This window comes from Opisthorchis viverrini (assembly GCF_000715545.1).
Source record: "Opisthorchis viverrini unplaced genomic scaffold opera_v5_18, whole genome shotgun sequence".
Classification (NCBI taxonomy): Eukaryota; Metazoa; Platyhelminthes; class Trematoda; order Opisthorchiida; family Opisthorchiidae; genus Opisthorchis; species Opisthorchis viverrini.
In genome coordinates, this window is record NW_008751674.1 from 2,617,568 (window position 1) to 2,637,625 (window position 20,058).

The following is a 20,058-nucleotide window of genomic DNA, read 5'->3' on the forward strand; positions in this document are numbered from 1 at the left end:
CCCATGCCTCCATGGTATCGCTTTCATATGAGAAGGTTTATTCGCAGTGCAAAATATTGCTTACGTACCTCCAAACAACATTAATAACCTTTAGAAATTTCAATGCTCGAACAGAGAAAATGATATTTGGTCCCTCTGAAAACAAACCAGTGGATAAAAGCGGTGAATGATCACTTACGAATGTGGTTTTCAAACTCAATATGTAACACATGGATTACTGTGGGGCGGGCATCGCTTATCATTAAAGAAATTAACGTGAACTCCTGATATGCAATATAGTACTCACTAAAGTGGTAGGTGGGGCGCTGGCCTGCGCCGAAGTACGTGTTCTGAGTCTGAAAAATGCACACCGTGAACGAAAAATAAACCCATTGAAGGTATAATTAAAAAAAACTCAAAGCTGCAGCGAAAATCCTGGAAAACGCATAACGCAGTGAACATCCAAGTTCTACGCGCAAGCGGAATCTAGTGATTCCGGATATGGACACAAAAGCAGTTGCTCTGGACGTCGTTGGTCCGAACAAAGAATAAAGACAAGAGATTTCCGATGAGAATGACGCATTAGTAAATATTTGAATTCATGAAATGATTAGTGCTTGTCACAGCAGTCAAAGAACCGTCCAAACAGTGGCTCAGGAGAAGTTCTGAAAATCCAAGGTCACAGCCTTTGAATCACGTATTTATAACAAAAAAAATAATGACAGGCCAAACAAATTGACGAGTTTCATTCTTAGATTAATTCCAGTTGTCACATTGAACACTGCCAGAGAAAGAAAATCCTGCATACCGAAATTTGATTATCACCAGCAACTGGCCGAACAAACGGGAAAAAGTTTGCCAATCCCACGGAAATTCTGACAATTTGAACACTGCTTTTAATACTGCCAAAGGAGCTTACAGATGTGAATTTGAGGTTTATAACTTTACTTACCCGAAAGTACAGCAAAGGCTAACTTAAGACTGATCACGGATTGAGCACTATAAATCAACTGTGAAAATGAAGAGTAATGGATTAAAGGATTTTGCTGGCGAATTTCTTCAAGCTAGAAGGAGTGACGCGGGCAGAACAGACTTTATCACAACAAACGGAAGGCTTTGTGTAATATAGTTTTCCAGTGTAAAGTTAACTAGAGTTGACGAAAGACTGACGGCTACCACAAAATCAGCCCTGTATACACACCGGGCATATAATGTTTCCCGTCCTCACCCTGTCAGCTGGTCGACAGCATTATAGAAGGTTTCGAAACCATTGATTTAGGCTAAATACGCTCACTTGCAGAATAATTTTGTATTCGCAGTAAAACCAACCGAATTCTGGGTAAATCTCTCGTTTATGAAGGATGAGTCTACCGCAAATGAGTTCATTTTGCTATTTTGGGTTCAAGTGGAACACAAGATTGACGAAAAGTTGAGGTCTTCACCTCCTGGATGTGCCGCAAGAACAGCGAAACCAGTCGGAGATCTTATAGCGCATCTAGGAGTAGTTTCATTCGAGAAGGTACAAGTGACTTAGTTTTAACCACAAGGTATGTCCGAAAATAATTTCGTGAACGGAATCAGGAGCTCTGTGGATCGCTTGCCGATGTGAAAAAAAGGTTCCCATGCTGAAGTTTTTCCAGCCTCCATCGATCAAAAATTGCCCAGTGGTTTTCATGCATCTGTGGATCTGAGGTGCTGATAGGCGGATTTCAACGATCGACACAACCAAGACATCTACCGGGTCGCCATCTGGGGCCACGGACAAACCAATCACATCGCTGAAGCTTTTACATCTGCCTGTTCAGGTGTGAAGTGGTGGTGACACGCCTCTTTCGCTCATCATCATCGCTCACTCACCATAATAATTCTGCCAGGACGAGAGGGGGACTGTTCAAAAGTGTGAACGCAAGTTTTACAGATCCCGCAATTACCTGAAACCAATGCTTGGTGGTTCGGAACTAAATTCCAACCTAGTCAAAGCTTCTCTTCCCAGACGACGTGGCTTCATTTTGAAGGGGGTTCTGTTAATTCAGCGCGGGTTGGATGGCTGTTATTCAACTAGGAGTTTTTCCTGGCCCAAAAAGCGAGGCACTGAAGAAATACAGAACTCCTTTGATCATGTGGATTGCACACCTGTGGACCATTACCCACTAGTAGTGATAATTTCATGGTCACGACCTTACTCATCTGAACGCCTATTTTGAGCTAACAACTTGAGTCAACGTGAACGTGTTCATTCTGTTTGTCCATACCTATCGGGAATTGCACTTCTAGTGAACGTGTTCATTTAGTCTGTCCATACCTATCGGGAATTGCACTTCTAAGCATGACACCCGCACGGTCCACTCAAGACAGTCAGTCTTTTGATGCACCTTAAATGTACTTTACGGACGCTCTCCGGAAACATCTGTTCCGTGTTTTACGTGAGTCGGTGTTACACTGAATCCAAGAGAAACTAAAGACTGAGTCTGTATTGTGGTGATGAACAACTTATTGGTGGCGGTACACACTGTTATGTTGTCATATTTCTACCGATCAATGGCCTGTAAAAATCCTACGCACCTTTGTTCACTGATTTTCTCCACGCGAAAATTTTGTACTTTGGACTACATTGGACTCCGGTTAGGCAGAAATTTAATTCGCATATGTGCCCTCTATTTATCGGAAAAGACAAATAAACTTTCTTGACATTTGGAAACAAGTAAGTTGAGAAAAGTTCACTCAAGTATAAGACTGCATCTGGTCACGTACAACATTATTTTTAATTAATTCATAATCGCGAATAGCGACACAGCAAGCATGTATGAAATTATTTTGGTGAGTAATTTTTACATTGGGATCTGCTATACCTTAAGGACTCTTCGTGGTGCGAGTCCACTTTCAGACAAACAACTTATATGAGCAAAGCAAAGTCGATGATTACACTGGGAAACCTTATCCTAGCTGGCTAGGTTGACGAAACAGTAGTGCTGGGTACTCGGAAAGCCGGTAGATTAATTTCGAGCTACATAGCACATATGGCTACTGGACCCGAAATAGAATGTTAGTACTCAGTAAAGCTTTATCCAACAAAAATCTTACTGCAGCATGCTCACAAGTTTCGTAAGTTCGAAAGTTCTTGTTGCTGAAGGGATTGAGTCACGGGTCACCTTGAATTCGTTTTTTTTAATAAGCTGACACCACGGGGGACAACTTAACCTAAGTGGCAATCATCTATAGACGGGGAAAAATTATATTACATTTTTAAGTCACACCTCGTTTGACTTCAAAACACGAAAAGTCTGTAATCACGCAAGTCGAGTGAAGCCACATCTTAACCCCATGTCTGTGAAAACTGTTCGGTAGGGTAAAGAAGTTTGGTCGAAAAGCGCTTTCTCCGGGGTGAGCTACCACCACCGGACCATCGTCAATTTTTCCAATAGGCTAACGGATTTAAGGACTGACTGCCCTGACACGTGCACTAAATGATGGTCACGTGACCTACCACTCGGTTTATTTTCTTCCTTACCCCTTCTGTTAAGTCCAGAAGATTTTCTTTGTCAAACTGGAAGAGGAAAGCAATAGAAATCCGTGTGATGTGGCATTTTGTTTATTCGGATAACAGGTATTCACCCCCTAGTTTTTACTATATATATTTCGTAGTCTCTTTATCATCAGTAAATAGGGAACTATCCTACTGGCACTTTGATTATTGCTGACACACACATATGATACATAAACGCGTTACTTATATCCCCGCATACATGTGTACATAAAAGAAAACGGAAGATAGACGGAAGACACCGTAAGCTGGAGATCCGGCTAGAATTCAGATATATTTATAGAGAGTTGGACGACTTAACTAATATGAAGCATGATAGAAGCTGAGTTCTGAATAAAGCTCCTGTTGGGCTGACCTCAAGGGCACAGCTGTTTCAAAATACATGAGTGTTTCTCAACCAAGTACCACCCAATTTCTTAATAGTATCGAAGCTCATGGTAAAAGTTTCATCAAGTCTCGTTATTCTCCTGCCATCAAGCTCTATCTTGAAGCAGCTGGACTTTTCGGTTGCATTCGGGTACATTCACGAAACCTCGATTTCCGAGTTACCTCAAACTTGACTAGTTCTGGCAAACCCTGAGGTGATTAGTGTGCACCCTCCCGGATGGCGTTTAAAGCCCCATGTAAATTTGGTACATTCAGTGAATGTTTTTTACTAAGCAAATACTGTTTGATCAAGCTTCAGTCTTCACATAAACTTTTTGTGCTTACCAAGTGTATTTCGAATACTCTGGTTACTCAAACTAGCAGGAATACCAGGATATAAACATCTCCGTTGGTCGAATACCGCTTGGGGACTTCAATAGGCAGCTGCTCAGCATGCAAGGCCACGGGACGATTACCCATCCTTCTGTTGTTAGCCTAACTCCAACTACAGGAAGTTTGATATACCATAACAACAATGGTAAGCCAAAAAGATATTCATTCGCTGTCAAAGACCTCTTTTGAAAAAAACAGTTGACTGGTTTTCAGGTATCGGCAGAGCTAGCTGGAGGGAACTCGCCTAATTTGAGCCTCAGGTTCCCAAGTGTATCTCTTGCTTAAAGCATATTGCACGGGGTTTATATATCAAGTCCCTTAATATACCCGTGGTAGTCATTAGAACGAAGATGATGGCGAACAAAGCTTGTTTTCTGTGATTGTTCCTCTTGAGTAGTACATCACAAATTTGTATGGTAGCAGAAATCACGTGAAAAGGGGCTACATACACTTTAGAGAAATAGAAATCAAAGGAAGGGGGGGGTGTTGGATGAGGGATGGGTCACTGGGTCACGGAATCAGATAAGTGACGTCGGTATCAGACAGACTTGTGGGACCGGATATTTCGTAGGCCAGTTCAGGTGGGAACAAATGCAGAAGTGATCGTATGCAAACGAGAAAAAATGTCATCAAAACCTAAGTAACGGACGCAGGGCTGATCAATCATCACACACTGAAGAGCGGACAATGCTCTCAAGTTAGACCTACCCACCATGAAAAACTTCTTTTAAGTTGCCTGAACAGTCCACATTTAGAACAAGCCCCCGAACTGGTCCCTCGTGTTGGCATCGTATTTACCCTAGTTGTATTTTGGGAGTTTTTTATTGAGCGAGCCACATTGGTAGATTAGCATCTGTGTGCGAACTGGTTCGCTACATCGCGGACGGATCTCCGCGCACAGTGGGCAGTGCCACATGAGGTTTGCACGTAGGTTCATGTGGATTCCTCGTACACCGTGTTAACGCCGCGCGCTTAGTCTACCATGATGCTCAGCTTTTTAAGCGTCAGAGTGTACAGACAGATAGTATTTTTGTCTGTTCTGCAACTTTAGTGTAGACCGATTAGGTTTGGCGGCACGATGCTAAAATAAGTTGGTCCCGGAAGGACTTCGCCTCCTGACCTCAGCCGCGGAACAGTTATGATATCCAGTTGCTCCCTGAGCATTTTGGTTGACGAGTGCTGGTATGAATGTTTGCATTTGCCCGCAGTGCAACTCACCAAACTCAACACAGGCCATCCGCGAAACGTGAGCTGACAACGAATCAGGGGATCGCAAAATGAAGGTTTTTTTTACCCGACTGAGATTCAATTTATTCAGTACTGCGGCGCATTAGGAGTTATGCGTCTTCCTTATCCTGATCATTGTAAAAAATGCAGTTCAGAATATCAACGAGCAAACTTTGGGACGATGCATCAAGCCAAGCCCAACGAAGCAATATTATTGCATTACAGACACCCTTATAAGAAAGTCTGTCAAGTTTAATAGCCCATAAATGCACACAATCTGAGGTTGAGTGCTAACTAAAAGTCCTGGACCAAACTCTGTCTAACACATTTCAACTGGTGCTTGAGCAGCGTATATCTACCATTGTAACGGTGATACCACTGATGGGGTGGCATGCGAGTAGTATGTGTTTTTCTTGGAATTTCGCTTTCCGTCTCTTGTGAAGGGGAGATATGTTGCGGAATTTGTGGAGTCGCTTTGTGATATTTGCTTGGATTTGAGCAATGAATGATTGGGGTCAATGAATATCCAGGAAAGTTCAAGAAGACGTGTTCTGGAGAAAATGGATGTCCAGTTTTTGTAAATAAGATGCGAATGAGAGTTTTGCTTCTCTGTCCAATGGTCTATAACCGGTCAGTTGGCATTTTCTAATAAATAACTCCGCAGCGAGGGCCTTCTTCATTTCACCATCACAGGCATTTTCGGGACTGATCAGGTAGCATATTTCCAAGATGATATCTTCATTAGTGGGGATTTGTACAAGATATTTTGAAATCATTTCTAAGTCCTCTTGATTACGAACAAACCGTGGTATGACTGAAAAGTCAAGAAATTGTACTGCGTGAGAAGTGAATTGTAAGCAATGCAAGAGTGTGGACCCGAATCTCTCCAACCCTTACGAACGTTTGTCTTTCTTCGGTTTCAAGCATTGATCTCACAAATTCCGACAACCCTCCTTTACGACCATGAGCTTAATTAAATGTTGAGTACATGAGGCTTATGTGATGATACTGTCAGTGGGCCCGAACGCGCAAACCCTCGCTGACAGTCAGAAGCTCTAGTGCATGTCCCAGAAATTGTCTGGTCAATTTTCTTTTCCAACCAAATCATGGCAAAAGTCCTGCTGTCACAGAAGATTTCCCATGTCAAACTAAAAGAGGACAGCAAGCACACTTTGTCTGGTTTTCCGTCTTCGTTTGATTGGGACAAAATACTTTCAACCCATGGTTTGTTTGAACCGTAAATACCCTGTGATGAATTCGGCAACAGTGCAGGCACTAAAGACCCTGTGATCACTTGTCATTTCTAAAAGATCACGGAAGAGATAATCGGGTGTACGATATCAGAACCGTATGGTAAGGCGATTAAGTAAGCGCATTCCTACTAATGTTCCTCGCCTCTCGCTCCGTGCAATAAATGCTATCATCCAGGCAAATAACGCGACTTTTTCCTCAGTTGCTGCTGTTCCTGATTCAGTTGTTTGACTGGACCGCATCCTAGGAAATGATTTGTAGCTAGAAATTGGTTTCACGTTCCATTTTGGGCGATTTTTTATTGGCATCCAGTAAAATTTCGGCCTCGGAATTTCTTCGTGTTGAGTTTTTAGACCACGTTCTTCGGCACTGTACGAAAACAGACTACATCGTCTGTTCAGAAATCAATGGGTTTCATATACGAATATCCGCTATTGCTGCCATTGTGATGTTTGGAATTTTGGTTGTAGGCCGCGAAACTGGGTCAACCTGAAGTGTAAAAAAATCCGGGGCGTCTTCTCGAAACTCCATTAAGAGGCATTTGAAACTCCTGTATCAGCCGTTTTGTAACATATAGATGTTTATTCGGCCAAACAGATGGTGTATTCTTCTCTTCGCCTTGGATGGAAATATGTCGCTACCTCAAATCAGGTCATTTATTGTAGAGTAGGATCTGTAATTCATATAAGCTATCAGAAATTCCTGCTATTAAGGCCACTACAAAGTTACAGGTAAGGAGATCTTGGCCGAGCCTCTTGTGGGCCTTACGAAGGATGAATCGGGTATCCAGTTTTGTTTTACTTTTGTCTGAGAACGGCACTTCCTTTCCATAGGAAGTTGTCAAGTATGCAGACAGGAAAGCTATCTAGTTAGGCATTCCTTCAACATGTCATCTAAAATGCTTCGCAAATTCTTTACTAAACGGCTGGCTTGCTTAATCGCGCTTTTCAAAACAGACAGTTTGGTTAGGTTAAACAAACGGGATCACGTTTGTGGAGTAGAGAGGAAACCTATTGTGTTGTACCACAAAGAAAGTTGTATTAGTTGAAAAATAAGTTGATCGTCCGCAAAAGTTAGCTTTTCATCATACCGACGTAGTTGGTTCGGCTCCCTGGTTATTTCAAACTATCAAATAAACTTTACATCTGGAAACATCAAGTGTTTAAATTCCGGAGGACAAATGAGGTCCTTCACAACCTATCACCGCCCTTCAATATTATTCGTCTTCAATATTTTGAATAAAGAAGATTTAAATGGCCTCAACCAAAACGAATGTTGCCCTTGGTTTCGTCCAGTTCGACCTGGCTAGTGCCGTTGGACACAAAGTATCCGGGCAGTAATATTTGTTAAATTTTAGGTGAAGTTGTCGCAGAAACTGATGAACAAATGAGTAAGAATCTCTGCAACAGTTTTGACCATTCTCTGCCGATACGCGATTGAAAACCACAGCATAATAGGTATTTTGTTGTTCTGGCAAAAAGAAACCAGCCATATAAAACAAAATCATAAACTGGGACGCTATCTTAGAATTATTGGTACACACTGACACTCCCATTTCCTTTGAGTAAAAGACGTCTAATCAACCAATCGCAGTACAACCTGGATGGACAGTGCCCCAACAGTTATTGATCTAAGCATCGACATTGCAATTTGATTGTTGATTATCCCTTCCTCTGTTCAGCTAGAAATGGCGAAATATTCAACACACATTCCTCAAGAAATCTGTTACTAAACTTGGGAAAAGGTTCGTTTTACTGGCAATAGAACACCCACACTACTTTTGGTCGCTGCTGAAAAGATACGAAGCCAACTTTGGGGACTGTCTTTACTAAAAGGAAAGTTCAGATTCAGGGTATGCCACATTTTTTCTTAATTACCATCGTTTAAAACATGATAGCCTGGCATATACACAACACCATTATGGGCATATGCAAAGTATTTCCCACGTTTTCCTTTCCACTTGTTGCTCAGGTTGAAAATAACAAATTTTTTATTGATTAAATAGAATAGGTTAATGAATATGTGAAACAACCAGGTGAATTTTCTATCTCCAAGGTAAATGTACATATCTTTTTCATGCAAAATCCTGGCCATTTTCCACTAAAAGCTAACCTGTTTGGGTTGGAAATGTACAGCAACACTAGAAATGATATTTCACAGTCAGCTCAACCTTCGGTGGGTTTCAGTAAGTGTCGTTATCACATTTCTTAAGGCAAATCTTGTGCACTCAGCCAGACCAAGGGTTGTGTAGACACGCCTCGTTGTTTGAGTTAGTTGGCTTAACATTCGACCGAAGCACAGAACCTGTCTTGCCGAGTACAGGACGGATGGTATCCGGTTTACCCTTGTACAGTGTTCTGCGCTAAGTTCTATACCTCCATTCCAGAGCGGTCGGCATTTGAGAAATCAACACTGTTTACTCACTACTTGACTTACTCACTACTTTCGACTTGCTCAATAATCCTTCCTCAGAGGTGAAGAATTCAACCTGGGTAGTTTACAAATTTCAACTAGCTATATATATTCTTTTTCCTGTTTAGACTGCAAGAACCTCGTTGTTTCCGGTACATGTTTGAGGAACTTAAAAGAAAATGTTAGCATTCCATGATTTACGTCATTTCAAGGGTCAAGCTCCCGAATTCCCTAGAAAACTGCAAATGTCGTGGCAAGAATGAAAATTTATTCGACAAATTTTACACTTTACGAATTTTGGCGTTTGTTTCCCTGTCGTATATGGTAGAACCTTCCTGCTTTGAATAAGACTCATCATTAGAATCCAAAAGCTTTCTCGGACAGTATAAACCGCATGTTTATAAACAGGTAAACATTTGAATATCCAGATAAGAACCATTGAATTAGTTGGGTGGCCAGCACCATAGGAATTACTGACATTAGCGAACTACACTCATCTGCAAACTAATTTGGTTTTCCGAGAGACTCATCTGGAACCCGGCTGAATCTCTCTGTTTCGATGTTTCCAGGCAACTGAATGTGCTGCACCAGGCCGCCTCATGTTTCAATCGCTACGATATTCGAGATGTCACGACACATGTTTATTCGTAAAGCACTACTCAAGCGGTTGTTGGAAATTTGTTGACAGCCCACGGCCGGTTTCGCCCTACTTGGGGCTTATCAGGTGGGCGCAGTCCCAGAGTTTCCATCGACCTTGTGTTCTACTTGAAACCAAATCGCATGAAATTAGTGAACTACACTCATTTGCAAACTAATATGGTTTTTCGAGAGGCTCACCTGGAACTTGGTTTCATGTAGAACATAAGGTTGACGGGAACGCTGGGGTGGCGCTCACCAAACGGCCTACCTTATGAGTTCCAAGAAGGACGAAACCAGTCGTGGACTGTCGACGAATTTTACGAAACCTTGTGGGTACTGCATTACGATTTACCGACACATTGTGTTGCCGGTAAGGCTCATGCAGTGATCGAAGAAGATAACATATAAGTATCTATTTTGAAAGTCGATTGTGGATCTCCTGCTTGATCTAGCAAAACAAAATTACCCTATGCAGAAATTCGGCTTTTTTCTCAGAAGCACTCTTGTCCATTCAAATGGCGCAGAGCGTCATCTTCCGGTTATTTAATCATGTTTCCGAGATCTAAGTGGTAGTCCGTTTGCCCAACCTCAGCTGCACATATGTTTTATTAAGCGAAATGGATCCCAGATGACGTCGAAGAACTTTTGAGATTAAAGGCTCTTTTTTCTCCCGCGTTGCCCGTCATCCGGTGACTTATTAAGCCCTCAACGAATTTTATTTTCTTGCATGGACTGGATTTTACAGGACTTCTAGCAACGAACGGCGCGGTTCTGACCACATCATAAAGCGTTCTCTGGGTATCGATGTGCACTTGGTTTTGCCGCACGTGTTAGATGTCTTCGTTCTTATATGTGTAATAGTTACTTGTGCACTACCATTCTGTAAGTGACTTGTATTACTGCCACTCAAGCATCTGGTCTTTGATGTCTGCTGCTTACAGCTGTTAAGATGGCACTCTTGTCCTCCGCGCCTCATCGATGGATGATATCGTTTGCCAGGGGACGAAACGTTTGTCAAGCTCGGCAAGTCAATCATCTGTCAGTTGATCATTTTGGACTTTCGAGAAACCTCATTTTGTAGGGGTTCTCTGTGCCCTAAAGCAAAACTCGGTGAACTACCGGTTATGTCAGAACGTTAGAATGTTAGAAAAAAAGAACGACATTGATTAAGTAACAGTGACAGTGTCTAAGAAAACTGTTCACCCCCAACAGTCTGTTCACGAACGTAATCAGTGTCTATTAGGTAGAAGTGCTTGCGACAATTTTCAAGTGTCATCCAAGAGCGAAATATTTTGCTCGAGTACTGTACCGCGGTCAACGTTTTAAGTTTAATCGCACAAAAATTGCCTTGCGTGTTAAACAGTGCACATTCGATACGTAAACGGTGTCAATCGGGAATATCTCTTGGGTGATCAATGGACCATGATCCCACCACATATGAGAACGGACCGAAGGCGGTTGACGTAGACCACTGGGGAAATGAAATCGCCAGCATGAATCTTCTTGTAGCACTAGCGGAGAGATTTCTAAATGGGTCCAGGTGTAAGTTATTCTTGGAATTCTCAGATCCATAGGGTTTAGAGAAATATTTGGACTAATGTCCTAGATGAATAAGCAAATTTATCCTATTTTGGTTTCTATTCATAAGTTTTTAAATGCTGGATTCGTTCGAAAGGTTTGATAATGTTGGAGTGCTGTCAGTGCTGGGATGTTATCATGCAAGTAATAAAGAAGCACTGTGGAGGTATCACACTCTGTCTAAACCCCAAAGTGAGTACACCTGCATAAAAAACTTCAAAAACTATATAACTATTGGAAGGACTACTCTGAAGATGGTTAGAATAAAATTGGAGGTCTGCTTTGGACCTCTCACCGTTTCTGCTCTGTTAGAAATACCGGGCATGCTCGCAGCGTTTCTTCAGAAGCAACAGAACATAGAATGCAATGAGCAAATCAACGGTGATTTGATTCTTTGCAACAAAAACGTACCCAGTAAGAGTGTCTACAAAACGTAGGGTGTCGGCAGATATCCGATTGTTGAAAGCACCTAGCCAATTCCGGAAAAATTTCGCGAACCTATATGTGTCAACGCAAAACGGCTAATGACTGCGTCCGTGTTTGTTCTGGCTATGTAATACCTTACTGTATTCCTCAGACTCAAATCTATTTCCCACTAACCCGGACTGCTTCCTTAGGCTTTGGCATATTTTTTTTTACCAAACTGTCAACCGATTAACAGGTGGGTGTGAATTCCTCAGGCGTAACAAGTCATCGATAAGACACAGTTCAATGGCAAACTGACACTGATCAATGAGGGGCAGTGGAAGACTTTGTCCTATCACCCCCGTTAGACAAACCAGTCTGCTTGTTTCCATTCCATCTCCGAGGTATTTTCGGTTGGCTGGACATCTTGGCGATTGAATGATCAGATAAGCCAGGTAACAACGACTAGAATGGATGAGAACCCGAGGGCTGAGTGTGATGTAACACTGCTAGGTGTACAGCGAATCACAGAAAGCCAAAACGTTGACTCGATCGAAACCTGGCTTTTTGGAGTTTTCGAGTTCCAGAACAGTTGTCAATGCAACGCAACTACGAACTTCTTTACAATAGGAGAACTTTTCAAGTTTATCCAATAAAGATTGACGCAGCATTTCTTTGTGTGCCACTGTCACAATGAAAACACTCTGTAGGCTATTTTTAACAATTACACTTTTATACACATATATATAGGTATATAAAAAACAAAGTTTATAGATGTGTTTAGCAGTTTGCGGCACGTTTATGTTCGAATAGACTGACGCATGAATACGTTTATTCCTGAAGTGAAAAACAACTCAGCAGGGGCGGCGACTTTTAAACGTGAACTTTATTTGTACTTATTTGTACTTATTTTATTGGTTCTTATATGCTGTATTCAGTTCATGCAAAATTCTCATAGTGGTGAACGTATTTACCCTTTTTTATTTCGTTATCCACGAAATAAAATTATTTATCCATTGAAGTTGTTGATTTTCAGGTCGCTCTTTTGCCAAAATTCAAATTCGCAATTCTCAAATTCCCGCAGTTACTAACAGTAGTTGTTGTTAACAGTAGTCACTAACAGTAGTTGTTCGAATTTTAAACAACCCACAGAGCGGAAAAAGTATGAACGCAAGGGACTATTACGTGTAGCAAACTCACGTCCAGTGGCTCCTGGTGTTGAAAGGTTCTTCCAAAAATACTTGATATTTATCCATATAGTACTGAGGTATGATACAACATGCGGTGTTTCAGGTTGCTTCGCAAGACATTTTCGTGCAATATATACATACTTTAGATGTGATACACTACTCACAAGGTCGCTGAAAACTCTTCGACAACTATCGAAGAGTCGTCTGTACAATATAATACGAAATGTCGAATATAATGTTAACTGAATCTTGAGGCGGCCTGGTACTGCAAATTCGGTTACCTATGAACTTTGTAAACGAGAAATTCAATTGGGTTCCAGGTGACTTTCCCATGGAATCCAAAATGCCATGCAAATTAGTGTATTTCGCTATTTGTGTATGTGATTAGAGGATTCCTGTGTATTCGCGGATTTGTTATCGTTTGTGTAATCCTATGCGCACCAAAAGTTTCGGAGATGATTAATACGTCATCACGGAAAGCTACGCTGGACGAAATGGAATGAACTGAATTGTTCGTTACTCTCCGTCTTGACTATCTGGGAACTGACAACTTACCGTTTAGCGTTAAGGAGTTTCATTTCGTCAACGCGCGTTCGAATCCCAGCTTCGGAGATTTCAAAATTTTTACTCGGGCCACCTTTCTGACATTGGGGTGTACGTTTCATCCCATCAACAGACGGTATAGCCAAATCACTATGCAGATGAGTGCACTTCGCGAATGACGTCCAACCTATGGTCTGATGGGATCTCAGCGATCGCCCCTGTCTGAGGAGCTTCATTTGCGTGGAAACAGATATTGGTCTGTTAAGGGTTTTTACAAACATATTGGTAGTGTTCTATTGAAGAAGTCCACTTGAATATTTTGTAAGTTGGTCGGACGGTAAGTACTGTCCAGACCATTTTCTTACCTCACTTGGGCGTGGTGATGCCCCGCCCTCCTTGAAGTGTCAAGGTCCTTTCGATCTTATTGGGGACGCAAGTAATGCACCATGAAGACAGCCACTGAGCGTTATGAAAAACCATCAAGTTACATACTACTATGAGTTTTTCAAGTTTGAAAGAGGCACTAGCCGCGTTTATCAGTCAACAGAGGCAACAGGATGATGAACAAACTGACAGGGTGAGGGCGTTTCCTGAGGACAGTCTTTGTCTCGGTGGAATGGCAAACGGTGCTCTGGATTCGAGGTTACCCAGGGGTGCTGGGTGTTCGATGAAGATGGTTTTTCTAAGTTGGATAATTCGGGTAAACATTGATATGCCTAACTCGTATTGACAAGCTCTGAGAAATCCATGGACGTAAGCTCTGGTTCATCCTAGAACGGAGAGTGTCACCTAAACGCCACGAAATCCGTTAAACACTGTCGCGCATCAGAAAAACTGAATGTTCGATTTTCACTGTCGGTTAGCAGCGAAAGACTTTGAATTTTGTATGGTAAATTTCCCAAACCTTTGTGATTCCGCTTGAGGCCAGTTGTTCTTCGCCATTCTCTGAAGATGACTCATGCCAGTTTTATGCTACCGATTAAATCGTAATTTTGTTACGACGTCTATCTACTTCGTAACCAATGCTGCGTCGATTCCTAACTTGAATTCGCTAAGTGTAGCAGCAGCATTTTCTTCATGGGTTCATCCTTTGTTACACAGATGATGATATTGAAAAAAAACCCGGCGTGTAAATGTTGTGCGGGAAAATTTGGAAGGCTATCGATCAAACCATCATTCACGGGAGGCTTTGTTTGGTTGGTTTTAGACGACATAAGACGTGATGATTACTTTTCTGACATGTTCACGTAAAACGTTAGAGCGGTTTCATCGTGATTTATCGGTACACGTCCCATGACTACCCAACAGGAATATGAAAGGGCACAGAGTGGAGTTGAAAGAAATTTTTGTGTTTAGTTCTGATGTCCTGAGAGATTCGCAACTTCTCGGTGTTTATGCAGGATATCGGGCACTCCATGAACATTCACTTTGTGTTTTGCTCAGATTTCTCACTAGACGCTTGGTTTTTCTTGTCACGCTAACCATTTGTTTCAGAAAAACCTACAAAAATATCGGGTAATCGAAGAAGGGTAATATACTCGAAAGCAATACACTCTATCTAAGATTTCACCCACGTGTTAATTCTGTTCAACTTTGATATGGTTCTGCCACAACGCCTGACAAAAACCATAGCCCTAACTGAGTTGGAGTGGTGATCTACTGTTATTTAACCGTGACAGATGTTAAGAGCTTTTTCTTGCGAGCCTGAACCGAATACAAAATTTTGATGAAATATATTTCCACGGAAGAGACGAACTAGACATATTGGTAGCAGGCTTCAACATAGAAGAAAATTCGAAGCTAGAGCTCCTAATCTTTGGGGAAGACTAGGATAGGAGAAATACAGTTGGAACTAGGGTGATATGATTCTGAGTTTCACGAATTTTTCATTCACTTGCAAGTACTATTAGGTGACATTTTGTCCGATCCACTGCAGGAGCGTGACTTTATTAGTATCGTAGCGGCTACCTCTCGAGTCCATGACTTGGTTATCATCAAGATCTGCAAGTATATTTTTGGATTCAGCAGTTGTATATACTGGAAGGTCAGTAATCAATTTTGAGGAAGATTGCCTCGAAACATGGCACAAAGTGCGTGAAAGCTTCACCACGTTCGAAGAACGCAAATGTGTTACAAAACTATCATTCGAAAGGCACCTAGTCTATGGAAATTGTTCACCGCGGTTCAGGTCCTCGGTAAATTCCAACCAAACCAAGGGTGGGTGCAAATATTGTATCACAGTATCTTAAAAAAAACTTTTTGAAGTGCATCTTGATGACTACCCGAAATGTTCGAAATTTGTTCAGACTGTTTCCCACGAAGTCACATCCATTTCTTTCAAAAGAACTTTGTGCATTTGTACCAGGTTGATTGAACCTTGTACTCTAACTTTTTGGCTACTTAATATAGCTTAATACCGCACATAGTTATGGTGACAAAACTGAAGCGCCGGATTATCGAAGGTCATTTTATCTGCCCTGCCCTTAAATCGATGAAAAACATTAGATGCATGTGAATCGACCGGAAAAAAGACATTGAAAAGTCAAAAACCTGTTGCACTTTGGCCGAACTTCAAATTGCCCGATTAATTGAACCAACCTCAACAGCACTCTGTAATTGGTGTGCGAAGTAATTGGCGTACGCCCTTCCCCACCCATCGTTTGGTGCTTTCAATTACTATCGAGGTTGTGGACATGCAGTCACCGGGCACAAACGACAAATGATGTAAAAACATTCTAGTGAAATATTCCTCAGTATGGCAAAGTGCGCAGGGACAAAAATTGTTGACCGAAGAGGCAGTACCCTGTGGCGGTTAACGCGAGACGAGGAAACCGTAACGGTAAGCGTCCCGGTATATTTTGCCACACAAAGAGTGATAACGTCTGTGTCCTGCAAGCCTCTCAACGTGCCCACAATTTTACCAGGTTATACCAAGTGACCTGGTCGAAGCAATGGATTGCTGAACGTAATAATATTAACCCTGAGTAGTTTTAGGTTATTCCATATCACCCGAATCTGTTTGTCCTGCGAAGAAAGGGTGTAGTCTCTCCGTTTCATGCGCACTCGTTGCGCTGTGATCACTGGCTATTTGGAAACTGTGTGGCTGCAGTAAATCCGGTTTTTATTACAGAGGAAAGCTGTAAATACAGTTTATAATTTGGGGAGAAATCATCCCAGGGACTGTGAAGTTGCTTAAGAGGCTGTGGCGAATTCCGCTGATCGAGTCAGCAGTTCCGCAGATTCCACTGGTCTTGTCAACAATCTATAGCACTCAGTTTATGCACAATGGGCTTTTAAGATGGTAAGATGGCTGAAGTAGTTAGAGCCCAAAATTTGCTGACCGGAAGGTACGTGGTTCGAACGCGACCTCTACCTCTCGACTTCGCCTGTCTAGGCTTAGGCCACTTGTCAGTAACTCACCTTCGTTCTTCCTTCTGGTAGCATCGCATTTAGGCACCGAAAGAGTACTACAGCTGAACGAAGGTAGTAAATTGACGTTTTCTCAGCGTGTGTAAAAGTGACGGCACACCGTTTCAGAAGGCACTTTCAGGCAAGAGACGTGTCTACCCGATGAGATTGCTGGATCAAGTTGTACTCAAGACACTGTTATTAATGTGATTTCGTGAACCGGACTGAAAAACTACGCTGAACGGCAATTTCAAGCCGTAAGCTGGAATGAATAGCAACTCACCAAAACTACAAGAACAAATGTTGTAGAAATATTTCACCAAAGTGCCTTCGGTAAGGCCTTATTTTCCTTCCATGGTGTTGGCTATAGCCTGAACGGCTGTCACCAGCCTGTTGTAGTGCAACATGTGTAGAACAAATCGAAACTCTCCCATTGATTCATAGACTGGAAATTTTTTACAGCTCAAAGATATATCCAATACAGTACAGATGTAGTCATCTCCAAGATATTTCTTCATTGAATACAGTTTAATACGGACCATAGTTGCCATATAGATATTCTACAAAACTTCTACCATTCGAAAACGGTCAGAAAACAATTAGGTGGATGAACTTTGTTTTTCAATCGATGGCCGATTGGGTGTCCGAAGGCCTAACAACACATGGGGTCACTTCGAAGGGTTTATTTTCTAACAGTGATGATCTCGGTCTTTCCGGATGTCCCGTACTCAGCAAAGCTCCGGGGTTTCCAGATTTCACGCCTGAATATCACCACTGTATAACCTTTCGCAATCATGCAAGGTCACATGACATGATACCGGAATAGCTTGGCTGGACTACACGATTCCGTCTATTTTGGTCCAACTGCACCGATCAAACTTCATGAATGCTCGCGTCCGGTTTTACCACGACATTACGCACACACCTATAGTTCAGCAAGGTTTGCCCAAAAAGTCTGAGAGAGACGTAACGTGACGTGGTGAACTGTGTTGAAATCGACCAAGGATGCACCAATCACAATGCAGATCAACATCACAACTGACTATCTGAAAAACACGACCAAGAATTCATAGCCAAGCACTTTGACAAATCGTCTTCTCTCACAAACCTTACATCGACAATAGCTCTTCAGATCGTGAAGCTTTCTAACTCCCTAATTGAATGTTTCACTCGGAAACCTTGAAAAACAGACACAAAAGTCGATGATTGGCAGTTTTGATTACTTTGGGGTGCAACAAATTTCCGCATGGCCAGTCAACCGTAAATAAGTGCTCTGAGTTGAATTTTTCAAGATAGTGCGAGTGCGACGTGCTTCTATTATCACCTGAAAATATTGTAGGCTGAAAGTGGCTAAGTGGCAACAAAGCTATGAAGACCGAGCAGTAGGATGCAAAGCGATCAGATGGAGCGACTAGCTCAATTTAAGTAGTTCTTTGTTCCCGTTGACTACCTGGTAAAAAAACCTGGGTATTAAAATAGTGCTATTCTCATGAATGCAAAACCAATCACACTATGCACAGATAATATCCGCCCGTGCTACTTTGAAATAGGAACCTCTGTAGAATCAACCCGAGAAATCGGTGTGGTTGCGTTCCAGGAGCGTACTACTTAGCAGCTCTGCACAACCACCCAGTTTTGAGTAGTATAGTCCAGGGATCTGCTTGCAAATGAGTATGATATATGATACCTTACATAGAGATGAAACATCGTTTCAGAAAGAAGGCACGATGGAACTTGTATTCAAAACTCTGGATCACTGCAGCAGTCTTAGACGAGAGACATAGAGAAATAGAACTTTTTAGAGAAAAAAATTTCAAAGACAGTTTCACCCCGGAAGGCCTGCGAACCTCGGTCAAAGGGAAACGGCCGCCGAAAGTACAGTTTCTTGGGCTTGAATATACAACATCAGAGAGATGGTTAAAAAGACATAATTGTTGATTCTGATAAGGATGCCGACATTTAACAAGTACTTAAATCCTGGAAAGAAGCAGTTCAAATTTGGCGTACATTAATAGTCATTTGGAAAACAGTTTCTCTGGTTACTTCCTCCGTCTTTGCAACTCGATCGTTTGATATGTTGGCTAAAACGTTACTTTAGATTGGAGCATACACCGACTTGAATTTCACTGTCCCCTCCATCAGGTAGTTCTCTTGTTTCAAGTGCAGTTTCGAGCATTGTATTTCAGGTGTTCTCTTGCCTTTGGTAGTTGATGGAATGGAGTAGATTGTTGATTGTGTCCCCGTTGAAGTAATGTGCTTTCATAGCTTTACCTTGCAACTGCAGTAATTCGCAATTATGAAGAAAAAATGACTGGGAATGTCCTTTAGGCACAAGGAAAAAGCGAGTTAGACGAAGCAATAAAAAACAGAAACGGCCGTAAACCCTCGTCCATTGTGTGAGCTGGTGTACTGGTCATTAGTTTGCTTAGCACCTTTTTGTACCACGTGTACTGGCAACAAGCCGCAGGTCTGTGTATTTAGAAACCGAATGTTGTACAACATGGCTTTTGCGTACATTTCTAAAGTGACGTACATGACTGAGCACTCAACCCCGTATAGGGCCGACGGTGTCCATAGACCGGTACTTCAGGGATGTTTTTCCAACCGGATTTGGTCAACTGAACATTTGTACCTAAAAATTGTTCTCCCTATTTTCCACTAACAATTTCATCTTATCTTTCCGTTCAAGTTCAGCAATCTTTCCAGTGGGGAGATTATCCTTAGGCCAACGATGGCGGCAACCCTGGAGTGATTTTCTTTACCATCTGTTCTGGAATACTTCGCCTAATTCTATGGTTCCGGCAACAGTGTAGTCGTTTCTTACAGTAGCTTTCGTGGTTTAGTTTGAAGGATCACAAAATCCAGGATTAGAACGTTGATGCCTCGTGATTCAACAGCCTGATTCGAAGAGACTCTCGTGGATACAAACCCTTCGAGGTGGCTGAATTCCGGTATAATTTGCTCGCCCGAGCCCTTCAACCATCACACATTTCCAGCATTTTTGTGACCACTGCCAGCACTACCATGGCTGTTCGCATTGTTAGCACTAATACGAATGACATCAACTTTTACTGAAGCAGAAACTGTCGGATTAGGTTAAGCGTTGACAATCCAATGAAGAATGTG